General features: G+C 40.0%; 1 long non-coding RNA gene across 1 annotated transcript; it reads left to right on the top strand.

Annotated features, from left to right (window-relative positions):
* The first annotated feature begins 21,657 nt into the window (after positions 1-21,657).
* On the top strand, positions 21,658-22,607 carry LOC122003673. The gene is made up of 2 exons (XR_006118025.1): positions 21,658-22,225; positions 22,368-22,607. It is a non-coding gene; the product is annotated as an uncharacterized LOC122003673 (long non-coding RNA).
* The last annotated feature ends 217 nt before the right edge of the window (positions 22,608-22,824 follow it).

The raw sequence follows: 22,824 nt of genomic DNA, 5'->3' as shown, positions 1-22,824 counted from the left end.
GTCGTCAAACCGGGCACTGGAAGAGGAACTGCAAGGTATACTTGGAGGATCTTAAGAAGAAGCGAAGTGAGACTTTCACTCCAGGTATATATGTTATAGAAGTCAATCTATCTATTTCTACATCATGGGTATTAGATACTGGATGTGCTTCTCACATTTGTACTGATGTGCAGGCGCTGAGAAATAGCAGGGCATTGACAAAGGGCGAGGTGGACCTACGAGTGGGCAATGGAGCACGGGTTGCTGCTGTTGCTGTAGGGACTTACTTTCTATCTCTGCCCTCTAGGCTTGTACTAGAGTTAGTCGATAGTTGTTATGTGCCTGCATTAACTAAGAACATTATATCAGTTTCTTGTTTGGAGAATAAAGGTTTCTCGTTTACAATAAAGAACAAATATTGTTCCGTCTATTTAAACGATATGTTCTATTGTAGTGCACCTGTGATAAACGGACTCTATATTCTAGACCTTGAGAGCCCTATCTATAACATAAATACCAAGAGGTTCAAGTCAAATGACCTGAACCAAACCTACCTCTAGCACTGTCGCTTAGGTCATATAAATGACAAGAGCTTATCCCAGCTCCATAAGGATGGTTTGCTGGACTCATTTGATTTTGAATCATATGAGATATGCGAGTCATGCCTACGAGGCAAGATGACCAAGACTCCCTTTAGTGGGCACAGCGAGAGAGCGACTGATTTGTTAGGACTTATACATAGTGATGTATGTGGCCCTTTCAATGTCGCTGCTAGAGGTGGTTATAGGTACTTCATCACATTTACTGATGACTTCAGTAGATATGGTTATGTGTACTTGATGACACATAAGTCTGAATCCTTTGAAAAGTTCAAAGAATTCAAGAATGAAGTACAGAACCAGCTTGGCAAGAGTATTAAGATACTTCGATCCGATCGAGGTGGAGAATACCTTAGCTATGAGTTCCGTGACAATCTAGCTGAGTGTGGGATTCTATCCCAACTCACTCCTCCTGGAACACCACAGTGGAATGGTGTATCCAAAATGAGAAATCGTACCTTATTAGATATGGTACGATCTATGATGAGTCATACAGATCTTCCGACATACCTTTGGGGCTATGCTTTAGACACGGCAGCTTTTATACTCAACCGAGTTCCATCCAAGGCCGTGATAAAGACACCATATAGGATATGGACTGGGAGAGATGCCCAAGTGTCTTTCATAAGGATTTGGGGTTGTGAGGCTTACGTTCGACGTCAAGTCCAGACAAATTAAGACCCAAATCTGACAAGTGCTATTTCATTGGATATCCCAAGGAAACTAAGGGATATTACTTCTACATTCCCAGTTAGCACAAGGTAGTTGTGGAAAAGACTGGGGTCTTTCTAGAAAGAGACTTTATTTCTAGAAAGACTAGTGGGAGCACGTTCGATCTTGAAGAAGTTCAAGAAGCGAACAATAGTACTGATGCCTCGATGGAAATTGAACTAGAACCACAAAGTGTTGTGCATGATGTGGTTCCATAAGGAGTTGAGGAACAACAACCAGTTCAAGTAGACATACCTCTTCGCAGGTCTGATAGTGTACGTCGTCAGCCTGAGAGATACTCATTTCTCTTGTCTGACCATGATGACATTGTGCTCATAGAGGATGAGCCTACCACCTATCAAGAAGCTGTGATGAGACCAGATTTCGGGAAATGGCTAGAGGCCATGAGATCCGAAATGGAATCCATGTACACCAACCAAGTATTGACTTTGGTTGATCCACCTGAAGGGGTAAAACCTATTGGGTGTAAGTGGGTCTTTAAGAGAAAGACTGACATGGATGGACTTATCTATAAGGGTCGCTTGGTAGCTAAAGGTTTCAAGCAGATTCATGGTACTGACTATGATGAAACCTTTTCTCCAGTAGCGATGTTTAAGTCCATTCGGATCATGCTTGCTATTGCAGCCTACCATGACTATGAGATATGGCAGATGGATGTAAAAACCGCGTTTCTGAATGGAAACCTACTCGAGGATGTGTACATAACACAACCTGAGGGTTTTGTAGATCCACAGCATACTAGCAGAGTATGCAAGCTGCATAGGTTCATTTATGGACTAAAGCAAGCTTCTCGGAGCTGGAATCTTCGATTCGATGATGCAATCAAACAGTTTGGTTTCATCAAGAATGAAGATGAACCTTGTGTCTACAAGAAGGTTGTAGGGGACATAGTTGTCTTCCTTATATTGTATGTGGATGACATACTACTCATTGGGAAGGACATCCTTTTGCTTCAGTCTGTCAAGACCTGGCTAGGGAGTTGCTTCTCAATGAAGGACTTAGGTGAGGCATCCCGGATTTTAGGGATACAGATCTATAGAGATAGATCTAAGAGATTGCTTGGCCTAAGTCAGAGTACATATATTGACAAGGTACTCCTTCGGTTTGCCATGCAAAACTCTAAGAAGAGATTTCTGCCGATGTCACATGGCGTGAGTCTTTCGAAGACTCAGGGTCCCTCTTTTAGAGAGGAGAGAGACCGCATGGATCAAATCCCTTATGCTTCAGCCATAGGATCTATCATGTACGCCATGCTATGTACTCGACCTGATGTCTCGTATGCTTTGAGAATGACGAGCAGATACCAGTCAGATCCAGGTGAAAGTCACTGGATAGCGGTCAAGAATATTCTTAAGTACTTAAGTAGGACTAAAGAATATTTCTTGATATATGGAGGCAATGATGAGCTAGCTGTAAAGGGTTACAGTGATGCTAGCTTCTAGACCGACCAGGATAACTATAGATCACAGTCGGGGTTCGTGTTTTGCATTAATGGTGGTGCTGTGAGCTGGAAGAGTTCGAAGCAAGACACAGTACCGAGTATATTGCTGCATCAGAGGCAGCAAAGGAGGAAGTTTGGATTCGCAAGTTCATCACTGAACTTGGGGTGGTTCCTAGCATTGCTGACCCTATTGAGCTCTATTATGACAACAATGGAATTATAGCACAGGCGAAGGAACCTCGCTCACACCAGCGGACCAAACACATACTACGGCGCTTCCATCTCATTCGAGAGATCATCGAGAGAGGAGATGTGAAGATTTGCAGAGTACCTACAGAGGCTAACATCGCAGATCCCTTGACCAAGGCTTTGGCATAGAGGAAGCATGATGGTCACACTAGGTCATTTGGGCTTAGAGCCTACACTGATTGGCACTAGTGCTAGTGGGAGATTGTTAGCTAGAGCCCTAGAGCCAATCATTTGATGATTATATTTTGGACTTGTTGCATCATATTCTATATAAATAAAGGCATTTGGTTTTTTGTTATTATACTTACTTGTATTAGTGCCAAATAAACTAAGTATAATAACGTCCTTGAGTAGACGGTTCTCACCTATATCAATCGGTTAGTTGAACCGATAGTGAGATGATATAGGGAACACTACTCTTAATCATTCCTAGTCGAGTATTAACATTCAAGGACAATGTTAATGCAATAAGACTAGCATGTAGGTCAACTCGATGACTTGATCTCACAAGTCATGGATATAGAGATATCAAGTTGACACATGGGTATGCATTGGAGAATGTATACTGAATGACCTGCCATGAGAAAGTATCATGGATCGTTATATGAGTGTCATATACTTTCTCATGTGGCTATTAGTATGACTACTAGTCCTAGACCTGAAGTCACCATGGTTCCCTACATAAGGAGTTATGTACTTTGGTTTCGTCAAACGTCACCCATAACTGGGTGGACTATAAAGGCGATTACTGGGTATATAACAAATTATGCAGAGGGATGTGAGTGATGTAGATGGGATCTATCCCTCCTATATGACGGGAGAGACATCGGTATTCTTGATAGAGTGAGACCACGAAGTGCATGGTCATGCCCAAATGAGTCAATATGAGATATTGAGCTCATTTGATTTAGTGAGTCTACTTGGAGTTCGAGATTTAGATTGATTAAAGGATGACACGGTCTATGCCTCACATTGATCAATCTAGATGTCTTGGATAGAAGGACACTTGTCATATATTGTGAGGAGTCACAATTAGTAGTCACAAGGTGATGTTGGATCTCAACATTCTTGTAACTTGGGTAGTAATGATGTGTTGCTAGATACCGCTCATTACTTATGCTCCTAAATGGGTTTAGGGCCATTGTCAACGTTACAAGAACCTATAGGGTCACACACTAAGGACAATTAAATGGAGATTAGGTTCATATTATGAACCAAGAGGATTAGATTCATTTTATGAATCAAATTGGATTAAGAGTAATCCTAATTGGGCTAACTTGAGTTGGACTCAAGTTGATTCATGTATTCAATGAGTTTAATTTAGATTATGACTCATTAGATCAACTTAATTTAATGAATTAGATTCATTATATTAAGTTGGCTTGAATCAAATGGTTAGATTAGATCAACCATGGAAGAGATTTGGTCAAGTTTGACTTGACTTGAGAGGAAGATAAAAGTCAAGTTTGACTTGACTTTATGCCACCTCATTGGTAAGTTGGCATTGATGTGGACTAATGGTGTTATTCCACATCATCATGGGGTGCCACCTCATGGAAGTTACAAAGTCATTCTCTTTAATGGCTTCACATCAATTGCACTTAATGCAAAATTTGGGGGTTACACTTGGGAAGTGGCCAGCCACTTTTGAATGTGAAGAGAATTCATTTTTCTCATTCAAGTGCATTTGACATCTTCTTCCTCTTGGAGCTCTTTCCTCTCCCTCTCCTCCTCTCTTGGCCGAACAAGACAAGGTGCTAGCACACCTTTGTTTGGTCCTCTCCATCAAGGATTGTTCGTGTGGATACTTCTAGAGGACCGTACGCTTGACGGTCTAGAGATCTGGCACCTTGGACGAGCGGGATTCACGAAGGGCGCGCTTCAAAGGTATAACCTTTTCTTCATGTAGATCTAGAAGTAGATCTCGGTAGAAACTCGTATTCATAATTTTTGAAATTTTTCTTTGCACGGATCCGTTGGCTTTGGGGCTTTCGGGGTTTCCGCGACGCGAAAATGCGATTTTCGCGGCCCGAAAAACCCAACACATAGAGGTAGTGACATACCATGCCTTATTGTGCTCAGGACCTAGGTTTTTGATACCTTATCTGATCTGTGAACCTTTGATTTGGTTCATTGTCATATGGTACATATTTTATATTTATATATGGATATTGCTATGTTGTTCAGGATATTGCCATGTCTAGTGTCATGCATCATCTCGCATGATTACATGCTGTGCGATAGTCTGCTCCATTATTGTCGAGCACATTGCCAGTTACATGTATCTATACACACCACCACTCATGGGTTAATTGTAGATCAGACAGGTGTGTGGCAGTTCTGCTATTTGGCTCCGTTGGTCTGGTGACTCAGCGTGGTAGCCGGCAGACAGTTTCGCTCTGTTTGGCTCCGCTGGTTTAGTGTAGCAGCGTGGTAGCTGGCAGGCAGTTGGACTTTGTTTGGCTCCGTTGGTCCGCTCATGGGTAGTGTGACGCAGCGTGATAGCCGGCAGAGATTCCTCCCCGTCATCTTGTACCGGGAGATGACAGCATTGCTCTCCCCCATTTATGATTTTGGGTAGGAGGATAGGTGTACTTCGACAGCATCCCGTCCACCCAGTCACTCATCAGGAGCAGTGACGGTAGAGTGCACGGTTGTCACAGCCCTACTCACTCGGTTTCACGATTGTGTGTGAGATGGCTGACTGGCGTCAGGGGTGACCATGTCATTGGCATCATATGCATTTATGCATTTACTGATTGTGTTTGTTGCACTTATATGCTGCATTTGGGTGGATGCATATGTTTGACATGCATACAGTATTTATGACATTTCGGTCTAACGACCTGACTATTCTGATAGGAGGCCCTGGTGAGTACAGTTCTCTTCAGTCTATTCTATTATGCATTTCCAGCTTTTGTTCCGGAGACTGTACTCCATAGTTATTACTGTCTGTAAGCTAATAGCTTACTATACATGTCAACTGGTATCTGTTCAGTTGTTGAACTCACCCCCGTGGACACTATTTTTTTTCAGGTACCAGGTCATTATGGAGTCGCTTGGAGTATCCTGCCTGCTGGTCCCCACGTCACATCAGAAGACATGCCTCCACCTTTTTGTTTATTTTATCTTGGTATATGATATGTGTGTATTTGGCTTTGTGTGTTTCGATTTTGTTCTGGAGTATTGTGTTGTTGTGTGGTGTAAGCCTAGCAGGCTAGCAGTGTTTTGTTTTGTTTTGTATGGGCTTGTCTTTATGTTTTTCCGCTGTGTTGGTTTTGATTTCAGCTGAGTGAGCTGATAAAAATATATATAAGTATGTGGTTGTTGTTATATTTGTCCAGCCGTGTAGGCTGAGATTATTAACTGCATGGTTGTGTATATATTCCAGCCGCATGTGGCTGATGTATATTGTGTCTGTAGAAATGCTTCAGATTGTCAGCCGTACAAGGGAAGTGCTGCCAAAATTTTCTTGGGACTGGCAGGATATTACAGACCTTTCGTCGAGAGTTTCTTCCATCTTGCTATGCCACTGACACGCCTAACCGGGAAAGGCGTGAAGTTCACTTGTACAGACGACTGTGAGATTAGCTTTCAAAAGCTGAAGCAGAGATTAGTGTCGGCTCCAGTTTTGGTTTTACCTTCTAGAGAGGACGGATTTGTACTCTACACCGACGCTTCTCTTTAGGGTTTGGGCACTGTTTTGATGCAGCACGGTGGGGTAGTCTTTTATGCTTTTCGACAGTTGAAGGAGCATGAGAAGAACTACCTAGTTCATGATCTGGAGTTAGCCGCCATCATCTTTGCTTTGAAGATTTGGCGACATTGTCTGTACGACATTACCTTTGAGATTCTCACTGATCATAAGAGTCTCAAATATATTTTCACCCAGAAGGAACTTAATCTCCGACAGAGGAGATGGATGGAGTTCCTGAAAGATTATGATTGTACCATTAGCTATCACCCGGGGAAAGCTAATGTGGTTGCCGATGCACTCAGCAGAAAGTCCAGAGGGACTTTGGCTTGCCACCGAGTTTCAGTTACAGACTTGGTTCAGGGTTTCTCCAAATTGGGCCTTCAGGAGCAGAGACAGATAGAGCAGGGTTTTCTGATTACCATGGTTGCTCAGTCGTCGATCAGGACGAGGATCCGAGAGGCATAGGCTGGTGATCAGCATTTGCAGTTCGTTTGCAGCTAGATAGCTTCCGGGCAGCAGACCGAGTTCACGCGAGATGAGGAGGGTATTATATACCTCCGAGGCAGATTAGGCATACCTCAGTCTCACCCGGTCTTACATGAGCTACTTCAGGAGGCTCATCGTTCTCGATTTGTGAACCACCCAGGTGGTACCCGTATGTACCGAGATTTGAGGTGGTCCTATTGGTGGAACGGAATGAAGAAAGACATCGCGGAAATTGTAGCTAGATTTCTTGTCTGTCAGCAGGTGAAGGCCGAGCACCAGAGACCTGCAGGATTATTTCAGCGGATTTCTATTCCTGATTGGAAATAGGAACACATTACCATGGACTTTGTGGTGGGTTTGCCGAGGACACGACGAGGCCATGACGCGATTTGGGTAATCGTTGATCGATTAACCAAATCCGCACACTTCTTAGCGATCCGAAAGACTGATTCCCTGGATCGATTGACAGAGCTATATTGCCGGGAGATCATCATATTACATGGTGTCCCTTTGACTATTATTTCAGATAGAGACCTCGATTCACTTCTCGATTCTGACAGAGTCGGCAGTAGACTTTGGGCACTCAGCTCCATTTTAGTACAGCTTTCCATCCGCAGACAGATGGACAGTTAGAGCAGACCATTCAGACTCTAGAGGACTTGCTGAGGTCTTATGTATTGGATTTTGGGAGGCAGTTGGGAGGATCATTTTCCATTGGTAGCGTTCGCCTACAACAAGGGCTTTCATTCGGCTATCCTGATGGCACCGTTTGAAGCGTTGTATGGTAGGCCTTGTCGGACACCCACCCTCTGGGATGAGGTTGGGGAGACCCAGTTGTTGGGACCTCATAAATCTCAGCATAAGGCAGAGTTGGTCCGTACTATCAGACGGAGGATGTCAGAGATGCAAGACCGCCTGAAGAGTTATGCTGACCAGAGACACAGACCCCTGGAGTTCTCTACAGGCAACCATGTATTTCTGCAAGTTTCACCCACGAAAGGGGTGAAGAGATTTGGCCTCAAAGGTAAGCTAGCTCCGCGATACATTGGCCCTTTCCAGATCTGGGAGAGGATTGGAGCAGTAGCTTACCGGCTGGCACTACCACCATCCCTGGCAGGCGTACACGATGTATTCCACATATCTATGCTGAGGAGATACGTACCCGACCCGATACATGTGCTAACAGATATCGTAGTTCCTATTCAGCCTGACGTTACCTACGAGGAGGTTCCGGTATGGATGCTAGACCGGAAAGAGCGTCAGTTGAGGAACAAGACTATCCGACTAGTTAAAGTCGGATGGCATCATCATTCGGACGAGGAGGCTACCTGGGAGCTCGAGGATACTATGCGAGCTCGATACCCCCATCTTTTCACTTGAGGTATGGGATTTAATTTACCGTTCAACATTTATACTCTTTACCTAATGTTAGTATTTGCTGATGGTAGATAACGAAATTTGGGGTACCAAATTTTTATTAGTGGGGGAGAATGTAAAATATCAAAAAATGGTGAATAACGATATGGGAATTTTTTGAAATTTTTCGGAGCTCGTATGACTCAAGTTACGGAGATAAAAAACGGGGCCCGGGAAAGCCTGTTTGGGCTACCCCATTTAAGTGATGAATTTTTAATTTTCTTATTATTTTTTTTCTTTTTCTCCCCCCCCCCCCCCACCACCACGTGCCGAGTCGTTCCCCCAAAACCATCGACGTCGATTCCCCTTCTCCTCCTACTATTCCCGATCTTTCCTCCCTCACTCACTTGCAACGCCGGCAAAGCTCCTGCTTCCCCAAGTGCCAGCGACGGTCTGCCACCGCCGATTTCCTCCTCCCTGAGTTTGCGATACCGCCGACCGCCTCTTCTATGCCGGCCACCAGGTCCGACCTAGCGCTGACCCTTCTTCTCAGCCCTAGCGCCTACGGCCACGATCCGATCTCTCTCTGGCAGCCATTGCTTTGCATTTATTTGCCCTAGCGCTGCTGCCCTCTCTGGACACTGTTTTATTTTTCCCGACAACTGCTTCTCCCCGACGACGCCACAAACCGCAGACGCCTTCTCTATTATCTTCGCTGTTGAGATTGGGAACACGCTGACATAGTTCCTCCTCAGCCCTAGATCTTCCGTCGACGCCTTCTCTTAGGCGACACCTGAGCACTGCCTCCGTCCTTGTGCCCTAGCGGTGATTGAAGAGGTAAGGGAGACTATTTTGTTGCTGGATTGTAGTGGTGAATGGATTTCTAGGCTGATTTGTGAGTTTCTTTTGATCCAGGCAGTGAGGAGGGTTTTCCAGCAGCCACCCATTTTCCGGCAGCCACCTTCTAGCGGTGAATAGCCCTATTGGGCAGCAACTCTTTGATTCCAGCAGCGAGAACAACTGTGAATTGAGGTAAGAAGTTTGATATCAAATTGGTAGTGATGCGAGTTTAATTTATAGTTGGAGGTTGTGGTTGTTTGTTTACCAACCTTTGTAGCTTGACCAACATTGTTCAGTGGTGATCCACAGCACCGGTCATTCTGTTTTGGCCAGGGAAACCCTTTGACCGTGAGCCATCAGCGACCATCCTGTATTTGGGTGAGTTCTTATGAATTGATTTAGATTAGGTTGTTGTGATGGATTATGCTTCTTGCAAGTTCTAATTCGTATGGATTAGTTTAAGTCGATTGAGGAGTTAGATGATCCAATTAGAGTTTATAATTGGATCTGGATTTATGTTAGCATCTCGAGGATTTGATTTAGCTAATTAATTTATATGTAATTAACTAAATCTGTATATCATGTATTACAGGACTCTGATTCGAGATGAGCATCTCGACGTTGGATTTGACTGGATTGGACCTGCTATTTGAGGCGGGTACCTTGACTTATCTTTGATAATGTCATGTTGAAATGTTTAGTAGGTTATAACCTTTAGTAATGATTATGCTCGTCTTTGCTTCGATTGGTCACTACCCGATACCTGCTACATGCTTGTTTTGTTTACTTATTATACACTGCATGTTAGCACCTACCTAATTATACATGCTTATAGAGGTAGTGATACAACCATGTGTTTATTATGTTCAAGATCTAGATTTTTGATACCTTATCTGATCTGTATACCTTTGATTTGGTTCATTGTCCTGTGGTACACATTTTATATTTATATATGGATATTGCTATGCTGTTCAGGATATTGCCATGTTTAGTGTCATGCATCATCTCGCATGATTGCATGTTGTGCGATAGTCTCCTCCATTATTGTCGAGCACATCGCTAGTTACATGTATCTGCACACATCACCACTCATAGGTTAGTGGTATATCAGATAGGTGTGTGGCAGTTCTACTGTTTGGCTCCGTTGGTCTGGTGACTCAGCGTCGTAGCCGGTAGACAGTTCTGCTATGTTTGGGTCCACTGGTTTAGTGTAGCAGCGTGATAGCCGGCAGACGGTAGGACTTTGTTTGGCTCCGTTGGTCCGCTCATGGGTAGTGTGACGCAGCGTGGTAGCCGGCAGAGATTCCTCCCCGTCATCGTGTACCGAGAGATGAGAGCATTATGCTCCCCCATTTATGATTTAGGGTAGGAGGATAGGTGTACTCCGACAGCATCCCGTCCACTCGGTCACTCATCAGGAGCAGTGACGGCAAATTGCACGGTTGTCATAGCCCTACCCACTCAGTCTCACCATCGTGTGTGAGATGGCTGACTGGCGTCAGGGGTGACCATATCATTGACATCATATGCATTTATGCATTTACTGATTGTGTTTGTTGCATTTATATGTTGCATTTGGATGGATGCATATGTTTGACATGCATACAGAATTTATGATACTCTCGGTCTGACGACCTGACTATTCTGATAGGAGGCCTTGGTGAGTATAGTTCTCTTCAGCCTTTTCTATTGTGCATCTTCCAGCTTTTGTCCAAGAGACTGTACTCCATAGTTTTTACCATTTGTTATAGTTTACTATACATGTCAACTAGGTATCTGTTGAGTTGTTGAACCCACGCCAATGGGCACTATCTTTTTCAGATACCAGGTTGTTTATGGAGTCGCTTGGAGTATCCTGTCTGTCGGTCCCCACGTCACATTAGAAGACCAGTCTCCACATTTTGTTTATTTTTATCTTGGTATATGATATGTGTGTATTTGGCTTTGTGTTTCGGTTTTGTTTCCGGGGTGTTGTGTTGTTGTGTGGTGTAAGCCTAACCGGCTAGCAGTCTTGTATTTTGGTTTGTATTTGGTTTTCTATCATTTTTCGCTGTGTTTGGTTTTTGGTACAGCTGAGTGAGCTGTTAGATTTACATATAACTGTGTGGTTGTGTTTTTATTGTATCAACCGAGTAGGCTGCATATAAACTGCGTGGTTGTGTGGATATTCCAGCCGCCTGTGGTTGAGGAATATTGCGCATGTAGAAAGGATTCAGATTGTCACTCGTACAGGGGAGATGCTCCCGGAATTTCCTCGGTATAGACTCCTCTGGGGCGTGACAATTTAGGGCACTCACTTGGCTACTAAGATTCATAAACTCTAGTATTTAACTTGGAGATCTAGAGTTCGAATCCTTGGGAAGGCAAAAATCCACTGGCCAGGGGTGGAAAGTCCTTGTGAGTAACGGCATGGTCGAAGGGTCGTCGGTTGATGACATAAGGGGTCGCCAGTTGGGCCGCCATTGTGGCCACCCAAGGGACCAAGGTTGGGCCGCCAGTTGGGCCGCTAGTGTGGTCGCCCAAGGGGCCGAAGGGCCGGGTCGTTACAAAAGGTATAACAATTTCAATTGTTAATAATAAAAATCATATCATTTGCTTTTAGTGTAGGGAAAGAGAGCATTACAAAAGCAAGTGTCCTAAGTTGACCAAGAAAAAGGGTCAAATGACACCAAAGGCTAAGGAGAAGCCTAAGGAGGTCGGCCCCATGACAAAGAAGAGCAAGGAACACATTGTGTGTTTCTCGTGCCATCAGAAAGGACATTATCGGAGCTACTGTCTTAAGGGGAAGAAACTGGCCACAGTCAAAGGAGGAAGCTCAAGTCAAGGGGGAGCTCTCAAGAGCAAACCCAAGGTATCATTTGTTGAGGCTATTCCTTTAAGTAATGATAAAAACCATACTAGGAAGAGTTTATATCATTTTAATACTATTTCTCATGAAAATAGGAAGTATGATAGAATTAAAGAAAAACATGTAGCTAATCCGGCTAAAACCACTCAACCTAAAGTTAGAAGGGTAGAAAATAATTTAGGCAATAATTCTAAGGATTCTAGATATTTGCCTAAGAAAAGGAAAAATCAAGGATTTAGTGAAAAATCTAAGGTTGAGGTGTTATGGAAGGAAAATCAAGTCTTGAGGTCAAGACTTGATAAATAGAGAGGACCCTAAAAAAAATCACATTTAAAAAACAAGGGTCCAAGAATAATAATCTAGGGATAATTAGACAAGAATCATCCAATAGTAGGAGGGGTTTGGGATACAAACCTCAAACCAAGAAGGACGCCCATACTTATCATAGGGTTCCATATAGTTATGGAACAAACCCTAAGTCTAGCGGTCAAGTCAAAAATACAAAGAAAGTTATCCCTAGGATTATTTTTGGAAAGACTAATGTGACTAAGACTTCTAAGAAATCAAAGAAAGTCACCAAGAAAGTCACAAGGGAAGCTTTCCCTGGAGTTGACCTAAAGGAAGTAACCAAGGGTTCTAAGAAAGCTAGAAAGGTCATTAGGAAGGTATCTAGGGAAGTTATCCCTAACGAGTACCTAGAGCATCCAAAGAGCATCACTAGGTTTTGGGTTCCAAGGAACATATTCTTTATACCCTAGATGAGTTTAGAGAGTGTCAACTCTAAATGGGAAGGGTGGTTAACCCAACCTTGATAAAGTTGACACTTGGAGGCATTTTCAAGCTTTTTTGTTAACCTTTGAAAATGAAAAGGATTAATTGCTTACTCTTTAGAAGAGTAAAAGGTGTCAAAATTTGAGAAATTGAACTTAATTGTAATTGGCACAACAAATCAAGAGTAAAAGAAATGTCAAATTGGGTTTTGGCATTTTCTTGAGAAAATGAGGGCAAATCTAGGATCAATTTTAGGTTTAGCTAAGGATTAAGGATAATTAGATAGAATATTTAGGTATATTTTAATTATGCTAAATTGTCATGCCTTGTTTGCTCATCATATGCCATGATATCATATTTTACATTCATACTTACTATGAAAAATAAACAAAAAAAACATGTCATGTCATACATATAAAATGTAGTAATAGTATATTTTCTTTTAAAAATTATTTCTTTTGATGTATGCCATAACTCATCATGCATCATTTTAATTTCCTTATAATTATGAACAGTGGCATTAACTAACAAGTAACATCCTAGGTGGATATTCATAATTCCTAAAATGCCTAGATAGATATGCATGATCCCTAATTTAGGACAAAACCAAAATCTACATCTCACAAAGACTATAAGTTGACTTGTATGTGTTTTAGTGCACATTAGATACAAGCGAGATACTAGGATGATAAATAAGACTCAAGATGTTAATTTAATGCATCTATTTGAGTTTTGATTTCATCAAAATACATAGTTATGTGTAATCAAATCATTGGGAAAGTTAATGTACAAGCCATGTGCATTGAGCTCAAAGAACAAGGTTGGAACATGATTTTGAAAATGATTTCAAAATACTTTTGAAAAACCTTGGTGAAGGCTAACTTGTGATAGTAATCATTATTGAAAAGTTGAACACAAACTAGAAGAAAACATTGAAGTTTTCAAAAGTTTTCAAGTTTATGTCAATCTTTGAAAATAGGAAGTATTTTCTTAGAAAACTATTTTTCTATGATAGTATATGCCTTAAATAATATCTACAAGAAGTTTCATGATTTTAGAATTTTATAGAATTTTTAGGACATTTCAAAATTTCGACTGAAATTGGATTTCAGAAATTCAGAAACTCAATCAATCAGTTGATCGATTGGGCAGGCTCAATCGATCAGTTGATCGATTAAGAAGGGAATTGTCGTGAGCTGAAGCCCGCTGAATCGATCAGCTGATCGATTCAACCTCAGCTTGATCGATTTGTTGATCGATTCAAGCAGTTTTTCTATGAACAACACCTCATTGAATCATCAGTGGATTGATTGAGCAAGAGGCAATCGATTGAGTCCCAACCCAATTGATTGAAAAGGCTGATTTTGGTTGGAAAAGTCTGATTTAAACACTTTAAGCCATTTTTAGTCCCTTTAACCGCTCCTAATCCCTTGGAATATATTTATATACATTTAAGGGTAGTTTTCATGATGAAAACAAGGAGAAGTGGTTAAGGACCACTAGATTGAAGTTTAGGATGAGGTTAGTTTCAATATTGAATATTCTAAACCTCAAAACATCAGTTTTTGGGTTTCCTAAAGGTTTAGGGACTCCAAGTCATTGTTGGTGCTATGATAGAAGTCTGGAGCATGTCTTTAGGGGGAGTTACTCTTTAAGGACATGAAAATTAATTTTTCAAACACCTTGGAAGGTGATTAACCTTTATTAGAGTAAATGCTCAAGGTTGAGCATTGAAAAACAATGGCGAATGGATATCTTCATTGTTGAGTTGTGGATGCTCTAGGATGAGCATTATGAAGTGGATTAATGCTCATGGGTGAGAATTGGCTACTATAGAGGGTATGAGACCTTCATTGTTAGAATGATTAATGCTCTTGGATGAGCAGTGTAATGTGGTTTAATGCTCAAGGGTGAGCATTGGATACAGTGAAGGGTATAGGAACTTCAATGAGGTATTGTGAATAATATGTGAGGTTGTGAACATCATTGAGTAACTCTTCAGGGGGAGAGTTTTTTATGTGTACCAATAGGGGGAGAATGTAGGGTTTAAGCATTACTTTAAGAGGAACTTTGCCCTCTATGAAAGGGAGAGAATGAAGGAAACCCTAATTCATAATTTGGCATGAAGAGAAGTTATGTAACGCCCCGCCCCTCCTGCTAAGGCCACGGGGGTTACTTTACCCTACTTAACAACTTATTAACTTATTATAGCGGAAGTCTTACTTGTAAATTTTTGAAGCATAGAATTCATATGACATACCTTACATTATTTCAAAACATATAGGAACTAACATGATAAATGTCATGGAGTTACAATCATAAAAATATCAAACAAGCACAACTCATATATAATGAAAGCAGGTCTTTTCTTCTTTAGCCAGTCACTACCACACACATCCTGCTAGCCCCTCCTGCTACTCCCCTAGTCCATCCAATCTTTGCCCTTATCTGTGGTACAAGAAAGTAAGCTGTGAGCACTCATGGCTCAGTAAGTTCCTTTCCTACTCACAAAATCCGTATATCATGTCAACAATCACAAAGCATATATCAAAGCATAAAGTATCATAGCATATCATACATGATCATCATATATATCATGAGCACAATCATAGATATCATGGCATAATCATGGTATAAACGCAAGGTAGCATGGCATATCATAACATGATCATCATATATATCATGAGCACAATCATAGATATCATGGCATAATCATGGCATAAACACAAGGTAGCATGGCATATCATAACATGATCATCATATAAATCATGACATATTCATAAAGCATATGCAAGGTGAACTTTTAAAACATGCATCATGACTTTTTAAAACGTATAGTATAGATACTTAAACATAATCTCAACATAAGGGGATCCCGGCTTGTACCACGTACATACATGCGCGCGTCCTAGTAGGTCCAAGGTAGCAAGTCTTGAAACCCTACAAGGCATATACTAGGCCCGTTTCTTAGTCCATCGACCTAGGGGCACTTAGGATCCCATCCCCAACGAGGCCCGTTTCATAGTCCATCGACCCCGGGGTGCTTATGGAGCCCACCCTTAGTACAAGCCTTAAAAGTAAAATAGCATGTCATATTTACATAATCCATATCACTCATGTCATATTCATGTCATGAAGAGTGCTCTTGATCCCACTTATAGGGAAGCAACTCTTTTAGGCATAGCTTAAAGCATGAATAATTGAGCACACAGCATATCATGATTTTGAGCACACAGCATATCATGAACACATGCATAATTAAGCATACAACCTTTCATGATCTTAAGCACACAGCATATCATGAACTTGAGCACCTAGCATATCATGAGTTTAGGCACATATCATATCATGAGTTTGAGTACTTAGCATATCATGAGTTTAAGCACACATCATATCATGAACTTGAGCACATAGCATATCATGAAATTTAGCACACAGCATATCATAGACTCGAGCACAAAGCATTTCATGAAATTTAGCACACAGCATATCATAAAAATAAGCACATAGCATATCATGAAACATAGCACACAACATATCATGAATAGGGCCTAACATATATAAATGAACCTCACAACATGTCATACTCTCCACATATCATAAAGCATTGCATGTGAAGTTCATGGAAGAACACAAAATTAGGTCTCTATCCCTAGTGACAAGTGGTGGCCGAAACATATAGAGGTGGTTTCAGGTTATCAAGCAACAAAAGAACATGTAAACCTTAAACATCTATCATTTCTTATGACATAAGAAGCATCTTAAGCATGTTAGGTATAGGTTCCAAGCTTTCTAGGTCTCTTTTCATAACCTGGCCGAAACTTATTAAGCCTCCTTTTGGGTTATTAACAACATATAAGCATGAACAACCTTAACAATTTTCATATCATATTCCATAAGAAACCACTTGAATATATTTGATTTAGGTTCCAAGTTCTCTAAGTCTTCAACCCTAACATGGCCGAAACCCTAGCAATATGTTTCTAGGTTACAAGCAACATGAAAAGGTTAAACTTTATACTAACATATCAATACATATCATGAGAATCACCATAAGTACATTTAGTCTAAGTTCCAAGCTTCTCAAACCTTTTAATCTAATGAGGCCGAATCTTGTAAGCATGGGTATTAAGTTCCTAGTGGCATATTAGCATGAAGACCATAAGAACTTTCCTAGCATTCATTTCAAAGATTAACATGGACCACTTAGTTTAGAAATTTAAGTATCCTAGGTCTTAAAAACAATTGTGGCCGAATACTAAAGAACAAGAATTCAAGTTTCAAGCAACATGTGAACATTAATTTATTTCATATCTCTTCATCAAGTAGAGCATAAGTATCTTAGACTTGATTTAAACCTTCCTAGGGTTCAAGACTTGAAATGGCCGAACCATCATACATAATAAATATTGTTCAACTTAACCTAAGATCATGGCATGTCACATTAGTTTCATATCTTGTCTTATAAGAATCATAGCATGCTTAAATTTTTAGGTTTAAAGCCCTTCTAGGCTCTCAACTCTATCTTGGATGAATATACATGAATATGGAATCAAGTTTAAATTGACTCACAAGTGGGGAAAAACATCAACAACACCACTTATCATTAGGTACATATCATGAAAACAAGGTAGCATGCTTGGTTTAGGTTTAGAGCTCTTCTAACTCTTTTGTTCCTTCTATGCCGAAAATCCAAGTTCATAAATTTATGTTCTAGCCAAACATTCTAGCATGAAAATATTAGTTTATCTCTCCTACCATAAGGTACATAACATAAGCAAAAATCATGAACATATCTTAGTTGGTTTTCAAGGTTCTTTAAACTCTCTCTTTTTTTTTTTCTTTGTTTGGCCGAAACCCTTATGAAATAACCATAGGTTTTTAAGCAATACTTTTCATAACAAACATATAGCTATTGTACCACAGGTGAGGGGAACTTACATCCTTTCGCTTGTGGTTTTTCTTAAGGAGGAAAGTGTTCTAGTTGTTAAGGAAGGGAGAAGTTTCTTCCTCTTGTGCCTCCTTTGATTTCCTTTGCTTGGGGAGGCTAGAACTTGAAGGTTTCTTCTTGAAAATTGGCTTCCTTGGAGAAGAACTTGACTTAGTGCTCGGATCAAGGAGTGGGTGGATCTCCTAGTCTCGGTGAAGAAAGAAAAGAAGGAAGGAGGAGGAAGAATGAGGAAAATGAGAGGTTTACTTCTCATTTTTTTCTATTTATTCATCATGAGAGAAATTTATGTCCTCATTAATTTTCCCTTTAATTCATCAATTATTCTTCTCTTGATTCCCATGAAAAGAATGAGGAGAGGGAAGGGTGAGGAAAACAACTTGCTTCTTCTTATTCCTTCTCTTAATCAAGAGGGAGTAGAGGTGAGCAATTTGGTTTTCTCTTGCTCCTTGTTTTATTTTTTCTTCTCTCCTTTAACTAATATTTTTATTCCTTCCTATGCATATGTTACTTTCTATCCTAGTGGTGACTGATAAGCCCCAATTTTGTCGTGAAATGGGTATCAAAAGAATTAAGTGTCCGAATCCATTCTACACTAATGTAGCATAGAGATAACTCGGGTCGTCTCCCAACGAATGCAGCCAATGCTTAATGTTTTTAGGATTTAATTATTATTTCTCTTGGGGTTTTTGGGTTTTATTGACTTCTTGGATTAAAGAATGAAATAGCAAGACAAGTATGAAACTAAATCTAACGCAATGGAAGAAATCCTATCTATCTATCTATTAATCATGAACCCACAACATATTGTCACATTATGCTATGAATTTCATCATTAACAGATCCAAACAAATTAGAAACTAAACAAGAGTAAAATAAGAACAAAACAAGAACAAAAGATCAATTCAATGGATCAAACCACCATTTGTCAGATGATAGAAGATCTATTCAGATTCATGCAACTGAGCAGATAAGAAACCAACAATACTAAACAAGAACAAAACCTAATCAGATTCAGCCAATTACTGAAACAAGAACTTGAATTCGGATGAACAGTAGATGTAATCGATTCAAGAACAACTTACCAAACACTTCAAATCTAGACGCAGAGATTCAACAAGCATACAACAGAATCAAAGAAAAGAAATAGATCTAAGAATTCAGCTAACTCAAGCAATGTAAATCTACAAAATTAAACGGCACAAATCATAAACTTGAACTAGAAATAGAGCAAAACAAAACTCAGTAATGGAGATTGGGGAAAGTGATGAACCAAAGTGAGCTGGGCATTCCCGAGTACTCACTGAATTGGACGAAGATGTCCGCAGCACACAAATGGCGAATAACCTATCAAATCAAATGGAATGCAGCTAAAACTAGAAATCGATGCAGAAATCAGAGAAGTCAGAAGCAAACACTTCTGATGATTCAACTGGATGCGGAGCTTCAAGAAAGAAAATCGCCGGCTTAAAGATCAGCTTCTCAGCTTCTTCTTCGAACAGAAATCGCGGCAGAAATTGGTGTTCAGATGGTTGAGATGGCATCGCCGGCTGGAAGATGGCTGGTGACCGGAGGAAGGGACTCCCTTGACCTCTCTTGACCGCCGGCGGTGGAATGAATTGAGGGAGAAGATCGCCGGAGCTGATCGCGCTCCCCTGTTCTTGACGCGAGGAGGTACTGTAGAAGTTGACGAACTCCCTGTAGCTTCTCATTTCCCACTTAAATCAGATCTGAAATCTGAGTCAACGGTTGAGATTGCTTCGGAATGATCCAACGGTGGAAGTTGCTCCAAATCCGATCCAAATCTTCAGATCTTGATCACTGGTTGTGATCTACTTCCCCTTGGCTTGGATGGACCAGATTCTTCACGAATGTCTTAGATCTACTCCGATCTTGGATGAACGGCTGAGATTGTTCCAGAGCTGGATCTCCTTATTTAAGCTCAGATTTGAACTCAATCTGAGTTGATCAAACTAGAGTCCTTGCCCTTTGATGCCTACAAAGAATATAACCAAATATTAGCATCAAATACCTCAAATATGATATAATTTGTAATTAAGTCCACAAATGAATGCAATTCATGAAATATGATATAAATGTGGAATTAACACATGAGAAGATCAAATGATATGCTTATATGAATCAAAATATCATTACAAAATGATGGTTATCAAATTCCCCCACACTTATTCTTGCACGTCCCGTGCAAGCAAACAAAACAGAGAAACAACTAAAACAAACATCTCCACAATAATTCCCTAGCAATACCTAGAAGATAATAAAAGGAATTTAACTAAGACCATCTAAAGATCACAAACAATCATGAATTCAATTCAAACAATAATCAGTAGGTATGGTAGTTTCAATCCAATTGAAAAATTGAGCAAATTGCAACCTCACAAGGTATTTACCTATTCTAGCCCTCACACTCAAACATGCATATTAGTGGAGTTCAACTCAATGCAACTCACAACATTTCACTACCATAAGCTTGCTTAATTTCTAATTCTCCACCACCATAAAACATAGCACACATGAATCAAAAGGATTTTTCATCAAGAATTGAAATTGAATTGAAATGGAATCAAAAAGAACAATGAAAGTAAATGAATTAGGCAAAATAAGATAATTCAATGAAAAATTATGGAGATAAGAGTATTGGAGGAATATACTTGATGAGTTGACCAATTTGATGTGTAAAGAGATGAATACCATTTGTTTTTATCAATTCAAAATACCAAGCTAAACTCCCCTTCAATTTGATGACAATCCAAAATTCTTGATACTCTTTCTTCACATTTGATACACTCTTTTGATGTGCCATTTCACAATTATTTTTCACTTCACTGTTTTTCCACTTCATTCCATCACTTGAAATTTAAACAATCTCAATTCAACTTATGAGGAAGAGTTCCCTCCCCCACACTTAGAACATTGTCCGTCTCGGACAATAAAACACAACATGCATCCACTTACTTAACACACTAAAAGCCTCTTTCTTTTTCATTCTTAATTCTGCAGAATTTATTCTTCTTTCTTTCTCTGTTTCTGTGTCAAAAATCTATAGCTCAAATTCAGAACTAAAACTTCAAAGAGATCCTAAATGGATACATGAAGATATAAGCTTGGAAACAACATCATTCAGCACAGCATCAATAAAGTCTACAACACATTTTCACAGCATTTCTTACAGCATGCCAAAACTGAATTTTCGAACCACCTAGTATTTGATGTACAGCAGCACCATGAACCCAGCATTCAAGTTTCTTCATGTTAAGAAAGCTTCACAAAGAAATAGGCATTCCACATCCATTATAATTGGTTAAACATTTCTGGATTAAATTCCATACTTCAAATTCTGCATTTCAGAAATTCACAACATCAAATTGACTTCTGAATTCTTCCTTTTATCAGAAATCTGCAGGTTTCTGATTTAATGAATTGGATCCTGATTCACATTCCAGCTTGCAACTCAACCGAACTCACAATTCCTAGAATTCAGCTTCAATCAGCACACATTGGCAGTGATACAAAATTTCCAGGCTTCTTGTTGCTGCAGAATTCTCTGCTGCACACTTGTTCCATATAAATCCCAAAATTTCAGAGATTCCAAATTCATATTCAGCAAGAAATTAAAGGCTTACAGCACAGATTTATATAAATCTGTCTATTCCTTTTATATAAGACATAGAAACACAAGGACACCATTTGTTTTCTGAAATCAGCTTCTGGAAATTTTCCAGGTCTTCATCACAAGGAATTTCGGAAGAAAAGAATACCAAATGACATTGAAATGTCCAATGCTTAAATCACATGTTTCACTGTATTGAAATTCCCGAATTCAGGAACAGATTCAAAAAGAATTGACACTGATTTCATGAATTCTGATTAAATGCTTCAGTTTAAGAACTTGGAACTTGGCAACAAATTTCCAAATTCAATGTATCAAGTTAAAACGTGCCATTTCAGATCTCAACTTAATGAATTTGCAGAAATTACAAAGTATAAGATAGACATGCAGCTCTCAGTGAGGTTTCCAAATTTGATAGTCTTCATTATCTTCCATTCCTGCACAGCAGACTACTGATTTCAACTTTGTATCAATCTGTCACGTTTAGTTACACAAAACTTCAATACTTCTTTCATTTTGTCTCTTAAGACTCTTCACAATGCATAACCTAAAACTTCCAAGTTTCTACAGTTTCTGCTCATTACAATTTCCTTCTCAAATTGGCACAAAAAATGTCAGCATAATTTCTGCAGAATCTGCATTTTCCAGGTTGCTGTTTCTACACTTAACATCAATTGCCACTGCTATGCTTCTCCTTCTCTTGATGCTACTTTTGAATCTTTGATACCTTTGTTTAGTTTCAAAGTGCTGCACGCTAATGCAATTATTGTCTATTTGCTTCTTGTACCAGAATTCCAGAACAGTTGCAGAATTCAGGATTCCTGATTCAGCAGCAGATTTCAGAGATCAACTTTTATGAATTTAGTATCAGAATTTAGATTCTTGAATTTGATTCGTTTTGCAGCACCAGTAACTTGGTAGTGGAAGATTCTTTTGGATTTAATTTCTGATTAGCAACCTGCAAACAACTTGATATGCCACAATTTCTTCAAGTGATTTCCTTTTAATGAATTTTCCTGCATTTCAGTTCTGGATATGCTTCATTGTAAGAGAGACTATGAACCCATCACAGATACTAGGCTCCCTTTGAATATTAGACTAGCTCTTTCATTAAAAATAAGAGTAGAGGACTAATTCCAGCTTCAAATTCAGCACCAAAATTCAGTAAGTCAGCCTCACAAGCTCAACTTATAGCTCATACAATTATTTAGATACTGATTCAATTCTGAGCAACTGTTACATCAAGC

The sequence above is a fragment of the Zingiber officinale genome, chromosome 7B, assembly GCF_018446385.1.
Source record: "Zingiber officinale cultivar Zhangliang chromosome 7B, Zo_v1.1, whole genome shotgun sequence".
NCBI classification, from domain to species: Eukaryota; Viridiplantae; Streptophyta; class Magnoliopsida; order Zingiberales; family Zingiberaceae; genus Zingiber; species Zingiber officinale.
This window is presented reverse-complemented; position numbering and strand designations above follow the sequence as displayed.